We start from the raw sequence: 12,930 nt of genomic DNA on the forward strand, positions 1-12,930 counted from the left end.
GCAAAGTGGCTTCAACATTCTCCACCTGAATTCCAAATAATGTCAGGATCTGTTTGGTTCCAAAATAAGATAATCACGTTTTCTTAAGAAAAAACTTTGGTATCATCTTTGACAACATATAGTATTACACCCTTTTCTACTAGGAAAACAATTCAACATAGGAGAAGGGTTATTCTTCCCTTAAAAGTACACTAGCAAAAGAAAAGTTTGAAGGTTTTGCCTCCAAACCAGAAGGTAAAAATGAAGAAAGGTCTTCTTGAGCTTGAGAAATTTAAAGAAATAATGAAGAGATCTGGTTTTATCTCCTCTAAAAAATCAAGGTGGAATTCAAAATAATGAAACAAGACCAAAACAATAGAGAGGTCATATTAAATAAAAAAAAAAAATCCCAGCAACCAGTGAGAAAGCAGATGTTTCCAAACAGGTAGCACAGGAACCCCAGCTGCCAACCTGGCAGTGGCCAGGAGAAAATGAGAAAATGTAATAACTCAGTTTGGTTCTTTCCAGGTTTTCTGAGGTGTCCATCACTCTCCAAGTATTTTCCTTGAGAATACATGTGATAAGGTCCTGCTAATCCTTCTTTTGATGTGTTTTAGTGAATTCCTAGTCCTCACACCCAATGGAAAATTAAGTCACACTCAATATCTTCCTATGGTGTTTGATGTAAGCAATACTTTAGTCATTCTAAGCCTGCCCTAATAGAGAGGTATTTGCACAGGACTCTTTTACCCAACACTGAGTAGGATTACCAAAGGAATTGTACACATGAGCTGTTCTGAAACTTATGAGAAGCAAACTAATGAAAAATGGTATTAATACATTTTCTGTTATTTCATTCTAGGAGTAAACATGTAAGCTGGCTCCCCAACTTTAGCTGTGAGCTACAAAAGGAAATCTTTATAGACATTTATTTACAGGATTTTTCCTTCCTGCAATGATGTATTTGATGTAGCTGCTCCTTACATCCTAGCACACCACTGAATGAGGAAGTAATCTGCTCCTAAGTACATTAGTAAAATCTTTCGAAGGTACATAAGCAGCATGACACACAAACCTGTATCTCCCACAGATATTATAAGGCATAGTTTAAAATCTGACTGGAAACCAGATACTGCTACGTTGTAGTTTGTCTTAAAGTTTAATGGAAGTCTAACATTTCAAGTTAACATCTTTCTGGATAGACTGCTTTTCTACAAAAAAAAATAACATAGGTGTTTCAAAAAAGGATGCCATGTGGTATAGTCCAAACCCTGTACACATTACCACCCACAATTACAATAAGAACATTACATTAAGCAGGATGTTGATGCAGCATGATGCCTACACCAGAATAATAGCAGCCTAAGAAACAATCAGATTGCTTATATCTTTAGCATGGTATTTAAATCAGTGATGTTTGATGTATGCAGAACACATAGGAATCAACAGGGTTGTACTTGTAGAAAGTAGCTGTTTTCCTTCTTCTTATATCAGATGAGCAAATTTTTATTTTTTATTTTTAATTGCAAGTTAATAGCTGATATTTCTCTTCTCTAACATTTCTTAAGCTGATTAATTCTGAGAACTAATTCTACTATGATATCAAGCCAGGCTACATTAAGCGATTAATTCATCTGCAGCATCTTGATAAACAATCCTTTAATAATGGATGAAATTAATTTATTTTCTGCCAACTATGGCATGAATTTCTTCTGAGTTTTATGAACTGCTGAAAAAGGTCTTGAATACTGACATATAAACTAACTCCAGTAAGTGAGGCAATCAAAATAATTTCTGCCTGATTACCAACTGCAAATCCGCAAGCATTATATATTGTGTAATATATAATTGTATAACTGTATAATATATAAATGTATAATTGTGCATATTGCATATGCACAAACAATAACAGATTTACTGGGACATGTTAGAGGAATTTCGATACTCCTTTTTTATGCATCTTAGCATCTCACAGTGTCTGCATCTTTATTATGTCATGATTCATGATGAACTCTAAGTGGGAAAAATGACATGGAACAAGTTTCATATAGAAGGAAATGTTTTTTCCAACATACAGGCAAGCCTGAGCAAGACCATCTCAATCAGTATAAACAGTTTTAACCTGATTTTATAAAAATACTGCACACCAGTTATGCTCAAGTATCCAGCTGAGAAAAGGACAGCAAGAAAAATCATGCCAGCTAATCTGGCCCTTTAATTTTAATATCTAATATTAACACATGCAATCTTATTACTTTTGTTGATCCATCTTCAAGTATTTCTCTGCTTTATGATGATCGCTATACATATATATATATTGATATGTCTTCAAACTAGGATTTAAATAAATGCAATCCTGCCTGAAATCTGAGCTATGACACAATGTAAAGAGTCAATGACTTTAAAGCAGAGCTGGTGATTCCCCTCCTTTGCAAATATTCCTAAACCAGGAGTTCTGCACAATGGGTTTGACTAAATTAACTTTATTTCACACTCAATTTGTTGTGCATATTTTATCCTGCTTTTCATGCCCATTAACCTCCACAAATGCTTGTTATGCAAAATGAGGAAGATCTAAATGAATTAAATAGGAATGTAATTGTAGTATGTAATAATAGCTGCTTTGCAGTTTACAGAGCAGTCTCTATTAATATGTGTGTGTTTTAATGGGTAGCATTTTTAATGTATTCACCTCAAAAAAAACATCTAGGAAGTCAAAGCAGTCTTTCCTGTTCTTACATTGAAAAGGGGGGAAAAAATTACTTGATAAACTGGCAAAGGTGCTAAACATATCACTCCGAGAAGAAGTTACATGATGACAAGTGGGAACAAAATCTCTTGTGATAGTAAATTTTTTTGTCTGTTTAGTACTAATAAAAGCCAATTAGTTAGAAGAATGTCTGTTCCCTTTATGCATTACGGACACAACTGAGTATCATTAACTTGCCATGGCTGTCGTAACCTCAAAGGTAAACAGAATTTTCTAAATGCTGACCTAAATATTAGAAGGCATTTTCCATGGGCCAGAACAGCAGTCTAGCAGACAGAAAAAATTGATATTTATGTCTCTTTCCTGAAAATTTAATCTGGTTATTTCTGAAATTGCTTGCCATTGATACAGGAAATATATACATATACTTCCATAGATATACATATCTATTTTAACAGAGGTTAGTTAATTTTGACAGTTCTTTAAGACTGTGGATGGAAATTTCTGTATTTTTACTTAAGCAAGAGATAAAGCATCTGCAGAAATATGCTATAAATAAATAATAAACTTATATAAACTTACATGAATCTGTGACATTTTTGAGTGATTTATGAATACTATGAATTTATCTGAACTACAATAGCAGTATTTATCCAGATGTGAGCTCTTTGTCTACATTTAGATATGAATATCATTCACTCCTATAAGTGCTGTTCTCATTGTCTTCACCTGCAATACAAGACTGTTACACCCAAGGTGAACATCACCTGTAAGACCATACACATTAGCAGTGAATCACCGCGCTGGAATGAGCTCCCTGTCAATTTGTCTCAAGCTCTTGTACTATAGGACACCTCAGGAGCAGTATGAATTACTCCCTGTGAGGAAGCAAAGTCTGCTGTTCTGTTAAAAAGCAGACTAATTGGTCCTGAAAATACAGCATTTCTGAGATCAGTAACCAGTCATCTTTTGTGGTAGTTATTAGTATTTTGCATGCCTTTAAAGAAATTGAAGTCGATTTCATAATGTTCAGGTTTACAATAGGATAACATATGATGTTTTGTTCAACTGACAAAGCTGAGTTACTCTCTCACTTACCACTCCTGGATGATGAGGATGTACATATACTATAATGGTGATGAATGTAGCATAATCATTAAAGAAAGAAACATTAAAAAAATCAGACAGATGTTTTCCTCCTAGTCCATAGTGCAACTGTAAGCGGTGAGGAGAAACAGACAGGCCAACCCAATATGGGTGATAAGCAAACTTCTACTTTATTTGTGACGCAGCTCACATATATATAGGAGTGGTATTCAGCCAGTCCACCTAGGCACAACAATATTGGTTAGACCCACACAGCTTCCTCCACATTCTCCTCCCATGTCTGGTTTCCGGTTACCTGTGGGGGCCACCCCCTGCCTTGCTTGCACAGGCCTCCAGGGCTCTATGGCCCTGCTCTTAGAGTCATTCTGCAACAATTCCCCCCTTTTTCTTTGTGCGAGCAAGGCATTGTGGGTTATTCTGTTCACCTGTTTTATCACACAACTATAAGCAAGTCTAATAGCTACTATTAACCTAACAATGATACATAAGTGCAGTACTTCAAACAGCAGTGTTTAACTCAACCTGTAATGCCCCGTGAAGACAACCATCTAGTTATTCCTAGGATATTGCTCATTTACTATTGCTGGGTAAGCTGAGCCAGGGTTCTCAGCTGTGCGTGCATCGAATTAGCATAATCAGAGAGACTCATACAACACATTCCATCAAACTCTTAACATCCATGTCCCTGTTCCAACAACAAAAGGTTCTGCAGTGTGGCATGTCTTACAGAGTCAACATTAAAACAAATCAGAAATTGCCTTCGATGTAGAATTGTCTGCTTAGCAACTCAGCAACCCAGTCTGCTCAGTTGAGCCAAGGCCCCGGCTGAAGCACTTACAGTGATTTGGCATATTATGATTGGATACATGTTTTGAAGACCCTTAGTGACTAACATATAATTGGTTAAACACAGGTGTGAGAACTCAACCTTGAAAGCTTGCCAACAGTCCACAGTTCTCATTAACTTGGTGAATTCCAGCCTCTTATCTTGCTTGCTTAAGCTTCTTCGGGCCTCTCATGGCCTTGCTGTATCTTTCAGGATTATTCAAAGTTTATGTACCAATTATGCATTCTCCCATGAGAACACTGTCTCCACATCTTCCCCCTTTATGTTTTATATATGTTTTGGGTGACCCTACTTGAGCAGGGGATCTGGGCTAGATTATATCTCCAACATATGCCAACTAGAGGCTGCCTGGCCCTTTTTTCTGCTGTATAGCTCTCTGATCCTTCACATCAAGGTCTGGCATGGCATGTGTCCCCACCACTCCACGCCTGCTGGGTTGCAGCCAACAGCAGAGCTAAAGGTTCTTCTTTTCTGTGTGGCAAACACAGAAGCCAACCCAGTCTTGCCCTTGATTGTGGTAGCAGGCATTTGGTCAGCCTCAGTCCTTGCACCTTGTTGTCAATGCACAGTTTCACCTGCTTCATCCAGTAACAAGTCGCTACTACAGCAAGGCACACACAAATTTACATTAGCAGAGTAACTATAACAGGGTGCAGCAGCATGTTGAAGATGCTGATGGCAGTGAAGGACTAGCCAAAGAAATTTCTTACCAGTGGAATTCTCCCACCCTCTTAATTTGTTCCATTACTTGCTCTATAACACTACCATTGTATTAAAATCTTTCTAGCTTTTGCTTTCTGCATTTTCTAGCAGCTACTGCAAATTTCCATACTGTAACATCTCTTTTACAAGTGACAAATCTATACAATACAAGGTGCAGTTTCTTATTAGCAGCTAGCTAGTAAATACAGGTGGTTTTATACACAAAATCACAGCCTCTAATAATAGCTACTTTACAAGCACACATATTCAGGATGTTATTTTTCAGTTGTCCCCAAGTGATGTTTTGCAGTTAATCATTCTTTCTCTTCCTCTATCTCATTCTGCTTGGGGTATTCATGGTCAGCTCCTGTAGCTGAGGCATCAGGTTTTTCCATTCGTCTGTCCAGCTCATGGCAAGGCTTCACAAACTTTGCAGGCAGTCGCCATGGACCTGTAGGCAGGAGGACACAAATATACCCCCTCCCCCAGGTTATCAGCTCTTCAGTTCTTGAGAAGTAGACAGGTTAGACAGGTTAAATGCAGGATCATTACTCTCTCTCCCCCCCCCCCCCTCTTTTTTTTTTTTTTTTTTAATCCCTGCAAAAGCCGTCCTGCTGGGCAGCAACTATAGCAGCCTGCCTGCTTCAGCAGCAACCATAAATACCCGCCGGGAACCACACCTTTACGTTAACCCTTTCATGCCCGAAATGTTAAACAGCTACCCGTTGAAAGCTTTTACATGAACCCAACAACAAGAAAAATACACAGAACACCGTCTGCTCTCAGCACACACACACACACACACACGCATATGGGATTCCACAAGCAACACTCCACACAACTACAATATTTGAAGCACAAAATCCAGACCATCATTACTCCCACTACAGTTCCACGTACAGAACGTGACACAAGGACCCTGTGGAGACTAACAGCAAACCAGCTCCGAGAAGCATCACTGTAGTGCGAGGTGGCAGGCTCAACCTTAGCGGGTGTCCCCGCAGAGGCTCTGCCTCCCCCACATCGTATGAGGCTTGGGCTTTTATACTGACCAAAATGCACACTCATTCCGACACAGGTGGCCAGCCTGTGCTGGAAGAAGTGGCCAGCAGTATCTACAAAGGTCTCCAAGGGTTGATAGAAACCTGGATATTTACCAACTTCTAGTACATGAGTATCACAGAGAAACTATATGGTCTCCCCCTGTCAATTGCAAGAAAAAATCATAACATATACAGCTTGAGTATAAGAGTATTTTAACGCATACGTGGTCACTGTTTGTCAGGCCTACTTAACTATTTTGAGATCAAGAGCTTCCCACTCTTTAGCCCCCTGCTGTGTAGTAAACACAGGATATGCAGAGATGCCCATTGCAGAAAATTCCCCAGTAATGATCGCATCCTTGGTTAACCACTGTTACAGCTGAGCGTCTCCAGGGCCAGTGAGTCTGAGCAGACTGCCCCGGGAGACGAAGAGTCAGTCTGGAAGCAGAGGATATAAATCTGGCTCGGATTCAGGGGATTCGGGGGCTGATCCTGGGCCGAACTCAGGGTCTCCGTTGCTCGCAGCTGTGTCTTTCTTATCAGATGTCTCTCGTTCGGTATGTAGCCATCTTCAGACCTGGCTCCTCCGTAACGGAGTTAAAAATTTCCACTCTAGGGCATAGTGGGTTGGAGAGGCTCGCAGTTCCTTTAAATCTCCCGCTAGCGCATGATCCCTATTTTCTACTGCGTGCTTCAAAATGGCATCGCAATCAATCCGGCGCCGAGGCACCGCCCTCTTTCTTTCGGATTCCTCGACATTTATCATGCGTATGCCTTCTAATATACTTTCTCTGTCCTTTTCAAAGTCCCTACTTTCAGAACTGGGGTGGTGGGGGAGCAGGGGGTTACACCTCCTCTGCGGCACCTTCTGATGGAGGGGGAGAAAAGGAAGGGGGGGGGGAACCCTATGCTCCCGCAAGTTGGGGGAAACGAGTTGTAATCTTCCCCCGGTTTCAACCGACCGGGGACGTCTGTTCCTAGTTTCTCCATTGCTACCGCGGCAGTTTTCTTTTCCGCCTTGTAACCTTTTATACGGTTTATTACTTCTCTCCGTGGTTTACCGAGTTTCTCTGCCATTTTATCATCATTAAACATTGAGTCAAATAGTTCTTCACCAAACTTTCACCACTCACTCTCCTCAAAAACTGTATTAGGATCTACAAAAAATCCCTTAGCCTTCCCTACAGCCACTAGACCTGCTAGCTGCTTTAGAGTCTCAGGCTCAATTCCCCACTTTTATAAAAAGCACTGTTAATAAGTCCAGGGCTACCTCTCAGTCCATTTTCATAGCCGGCCTTTTCCGGATCGTCTTCTGGATCGTCCTGTAACCTCGGTCTCTGGATTGGCCTCCCGACGCAGCAATGCCTGGTTCACCCCAGCGGCGGACTCCTTTCGGTTAGTCCAAGCACCCAGGTCCATCACGCCACCGCAGCAGCATTGGCCGCGCTTCCCGGCCGCTGCCGCCGGCGCCGCTCACTCATCGTTCCGGGTCCCCGCTAACCGGGGCCCTGTAATCCAGGTCCCGAGTAACCGGGGCCCTGTAGTCTGCGTCCCTGTTCGGGTGCCATTTGTAAGCGGCGAGGAGAAGCAGACAGGCCAACCCAGTATGGGTGATAAGCAAACTTCTACTTTATTTGTGACGCAGTTCACATATATATAGGAGTGGTATTCAGCCAGTCCTCCCAGGCACAACAGTATTGGTTAGAGCCACACAGCTTCCTCCACATTCTCCTCCCATGTCCAGTTTCAGGTTACCTGTGGGGACCACCCCCTGCCTTGCTTGCACAGTCCTCCAGGGCTCTATGGCCCTGCTCTTAGAGTCATTCTGCAACATGCAACCAATCTGAAACATTAATAAGCAACAGAAAAATCCAAAAGAAGTTGTTGAAGTAAGAATATAACAGAAGTGATGGGTTGGTTTTTTTTTGTCTCTTCTTTAAAAAGAAATAAAATTGAATGGAGCATTTTAAATTTACCTGAATTCTGAAATGTACCACCTGTAAATGCAACCTGCAAAGACATCTCAAGTATGTTTTAGTATGTGATTATGCAATATTTGTGGAGTGAATGTAGTACAGATCATGTAGGCATGACATATTCATCCATTGTAGAGCACTCTAAGAAGCCTACCCCCTGGCCACTTTTGGACCACAAAGCTCTGGAAGATGGCTATTGTGGACAGCTCTTCTAACAGACTGGGACTACAAAATATAAATGAGGAGTGTTATCATCTTCCTGAAATTTTTCAACAGAAGTTCTGAATGCTCTGTGGAGAGGTATTCCGTGTTTTCCCCTGGGGCCTGCAGTCTCCAGACTTTCGTGTGAATCAGAAATGCAAGGAACACATACGGCATCTCTATCGCTGTTCACCTTTTTTTGTCTGCCTCCTCTACTTGGAAGGCAGGTCTGGCAGCTCCTTTTCCCCCTTTGCTTGACAGCATTCACCAGGAGAAGGTAAAAGCTCCTTGGCAGATTAATCGACTGAGGAAGCCCAAATGTTCTTCTTTCTCAGAGGCATCCAGAAACTATTGGGACAGTCAAGGAAGGAAGTGTTTTGCATTTACAATGTTCCTGCTGGTAGAAATGAACCAACAATGAGACAAAAATTACAAATATTGTCCTTGTAGCTCCCACCATGGATGGCCGATATTCAGAAGTGAAATGTCACACAGAAACCACTTAATTTAAGGTAATGTAATTGTAAAAATGGTGTTGAAAAGGTGATATGAGAAATAGTTTTTACCATTTCTAGCCTGTTTTTACTCTTCATTTCATATCACACAATTTTGAAATGCTGAACAAGAAAAGATTTAGCACAGATGTTACAGAACAACAAATTTCTGGGATGATTTATGAGAAAAGTAGTAAACTGTCTAAAAATTCAATGAAATACTATGTAAAATGTAGGAAAGCTCTTGTGTTAACATTCTTGAAAAATAAGCCTACTTTTCACTACATGCAAAAGGAAACAACCTTGTGAAGCACTTCACAATGCAAAAGTTTCCTAGTGAAAGCCAGAGAAGCCAAATTAAAAACCTCTGTACAATTTCACTGGACTCAGAGGGGTGGCCAGCTTGATGCATCCATCAGATATCTATACTCATCTATACTCTTGTGAAGAATGTTGATGGAGTGTAATATGTTTGCCTGGAGGCATGACACATATCAGTGCTAATTTTGCAGACTGAGGGACTAAGGAGCAGTTAGACAAAATTTCAGATATATTCGGATTATTTTATAGAAGAGAGAGGAATCAGTCAGTGCTTGCTGCATTATTAAACCTCTGAATTATGTTTTGAATCTTAGCACATACCATATTTCTCAAGACAAATGACTATAGTTAAGCACTAGCTTCAACCACTCTTGAGATAAATAAGGTGACTAGTTATATTCACTTTTCATCAGAGGCAGAGATTTATATGTGCTCCTTTAAGGATTTGCTGAAACAAAAGTATATCTCATTTGCAGCCACAGTAATCAGCTTACCTTTAATCTTTCTTTATTAATAACAAAGATTTATAGAGTTTGAGCTGTCTAAACCAGAGCTACCACAGCTCATTCAAGAGCATTAACCTTTGTTCTCTGCAACTCTTCTGACAACTGGAAGCAAATCAAAGAAGCAAATAGGTTTTCAAGTTCTTACAGAAAGTCAAATACACACATCTCTTTCCAGATTCTGGGGTAGTGACTGAATTAAGGTGTGAGAAAAAGTATTTTTCTCCCAGCAAGCTGCAGTATTTCAGTTCAAGAATAGTTTTGAAGTAAGTCTTTATTGATTCAGATTTATTTTTTTTTAAAATCCGTCTCCACAAAATTTATTGTCAAGAAGCAACTTGCTTTATTAAAATGCCTCCTTCTGGAATACTGAACACCAAACAAGGATTAAAACAACCAATCAGCAGAATCATTCATCATTCTGATGAGTGTCAGAATTTGGCAGGGCTGGTGGAATTAGGACCTAAGCTTCAAACTGAACCAAACCAGTTGTTAGCTACATGTCTGATATGTTACAAACCTTAATTAAACATTAATGCTTGCTTTAATTGGAATGATAATTAATGGATGATTAATAAAGGATGGTTAATTGCTGTTTTTCCTCACTTCTCTATAAATGCATGTCCCTTTTTAAAGACAGTATTTCATGTAACATGTATTGTGTGATTCTGAAGCCCTGATTTATTCTTCCCACCAAATTAGTTTATTAGAAATGCATGACAAAGTGGTAATTACCATCAGGTCTGGGCAAAGCATGTCATACATTCCAAAGTATTACTTAAATATGTATTTTTCAACTTTGCTTTTGCAAATGGGGAATTTCAAGAAGAAACAAAAAAAAATGTCAATACAAATAACAAAAATAATGACAATGATGAATACTTTAGAAAGGTACTAAACCAAGCCATGTGACATGCATTATAACCTTTGCAATTAAGACTATTTTAACTACCTGGAAAAAATAATTGATTTCAGTGTCTTAAACCAACACATCTGAGCATCAGATACTTACTATAATAGTGAACTAACCAGAAAGCCAGGTGCTAAATATCTTGTGTTAACTATTCTGGTGAATTTAACAGAAGCTTTAGAGGCTTAGAATCAGCTGAAAGGAGCCCATGAGATGTCAGCATTATTCTGGAGTTGTAGGTGTATTTCTGTCTCTTAGGACTGATGTTGGCTTAGTAAAGCTAATCAGTACACTCTGAATCAGTGCACACTGAAAGTGCCTTTTAGTGTAAACATGTTGAATATTGATAGGAAGCTTTGTTTCTTATTCCATTGAGAGCTAATAGAATTTGAATAAACAAGTTTGTTTGTTTGTTTGTTTTGTTTTCTGGAGGTAAAATTGTTCTCTTTGACCTTTTGCAGACCACCTTATTGTTTGGCTTACTGGATCATGAAGAGATCTGATGATCAGCTAACATTATGGACCGTTCGCACACTATGATGTACCATTAAGGTGGAATGTCTTTGATCTGAAAAAGTGTAGATTTAGATGAGATCTTAGGAAGAAGTTGTTCCCTGGGAGGGTGGTGAGGCACTGGCATAGGTTGCCCAGAGAAGCTGCAGTTGCCCTATCCCTGGCAGTGTTTGAGGCCAGGTTGGTCGGGGCTTGGAGCAACCTGGTCTAGTAGAAGGTGTCCTTGCCCGTGGCAGGCGGTTGGAACTGGATGAGCTTTAAAGCTTCCTTCAAACTGAAATCATTCCATGTTTCTATGATTCTTTGATCACTCAATATACCATTATGCATTTTCTGACATTTTAAAGTATTCTTCTCGGGTTAATGATTCTTCCTGAAACTCCTGTGTGTGTTTCATTGTATGAATATACATTTAACATTTTTACATGTATATTTTTCCTGACAAGAAACCTTTAAGAAACTTTCATCTTAGCAAACTTGATCTTACCAGATCTTATTCTATGCTGGATTTGATCTGTCACTGCTTGGAAAGAAAAGCGTGGTGAAGTTACATGTGTGTGTGTGATTTATTCAAGTAACAGTATTAATGCTATTTATATGAGAATCAGTGTTTTAACATGCAATTAAAACTACTATTTATGCTGTTGTAAATGAGATTTGCCATATGACTTTTAAAAAGAAATCTCTGTCTGCTTGCCAATATGGAAGATGAGTTATCACTTTTCACACACAAGACAGTGGTGACTCTAGATGTAGTGGTATTGTTCCAACATGGGCAATTTTTATCCATTTTCTTAAAATTTAAAGTATGCTTTCCAATGGTTAAGATATTTTTTCAAATATCCTCTAAGCTATTGAATAGTGTTTCCGCATGCTATGGATTGGGTAATGTGTTCTACCTCAAACAGGCCCAGATTTCAGTTACAGAAAATTAATCTGCTAAACTTTATTTTATGTTTTTTTTCTTGTGGTATAATTAAAAGTACACCATTTTCTGTCCTATGTAGCTGCAGTGTCCATGGTTCTGTTGTTGCACTAAAGGTATAGTACAACAATTTCTATAGGATGACCAATGTTGAATTTTAATTATTCCTCATTTATTTAAGTTCGGAAGTGCTTTGAGATAGGTATCCTTCAAGATGAAAGCTAGTACAGAAATATAAGCCATTGTTATTATGCTTTGAATTAATCATTTGCTCTCCCCTCCAGAATGATGCAGAGAAACATCTTAATATCCATTTTATTTGCAACCTGAAAAGAGAAAGAAACCTTCTCCTCATAAAATAGAATAAAGCAAAGCAAAATATAAAACTTTTTCAAATCTGAGAGAATAAAAAATCAGTTTTATGTTAATATATATAGCTTTTATTGTGTATTCCTTGACATCGATATTCATCTGAAGGAAAGACAGCAGGTTACAGAAACAGGATTGAGTCCTTGGTTATTAAATATCTGCTAGGAACAGATTCTGACTGGGTAATGTCTGTGAGCCCTAAAAGCAGAGAACTGAGGAGCGAAACTCTATCACCTGCTTCACACCACTAGTCTTCATGAGATGTTATCATAATGCACAGTAATTATGGTAGTCAAGATGCAGACCCTTACTTAAACTTCACTACAGTGT

Source organism: Pezoporus wallicus, unplaced genomic scaffold, assembly GCF_028554395.1.
Source record: "Pezoporus wallicus isolate ANWC-B61680 ecotype Strahan unplaced genomic scaffold, APGP_CSIRO_Pwel_v1 contig_7013, whole genome shotgun sequence".
Taxonomy (NCBI): domain Eukaryota; kingdom Metazoa; phylum Chordata; class Aves; order Psittaciformes; family Psittacidae; genus Pezoporus; species Pezoporus wallicus.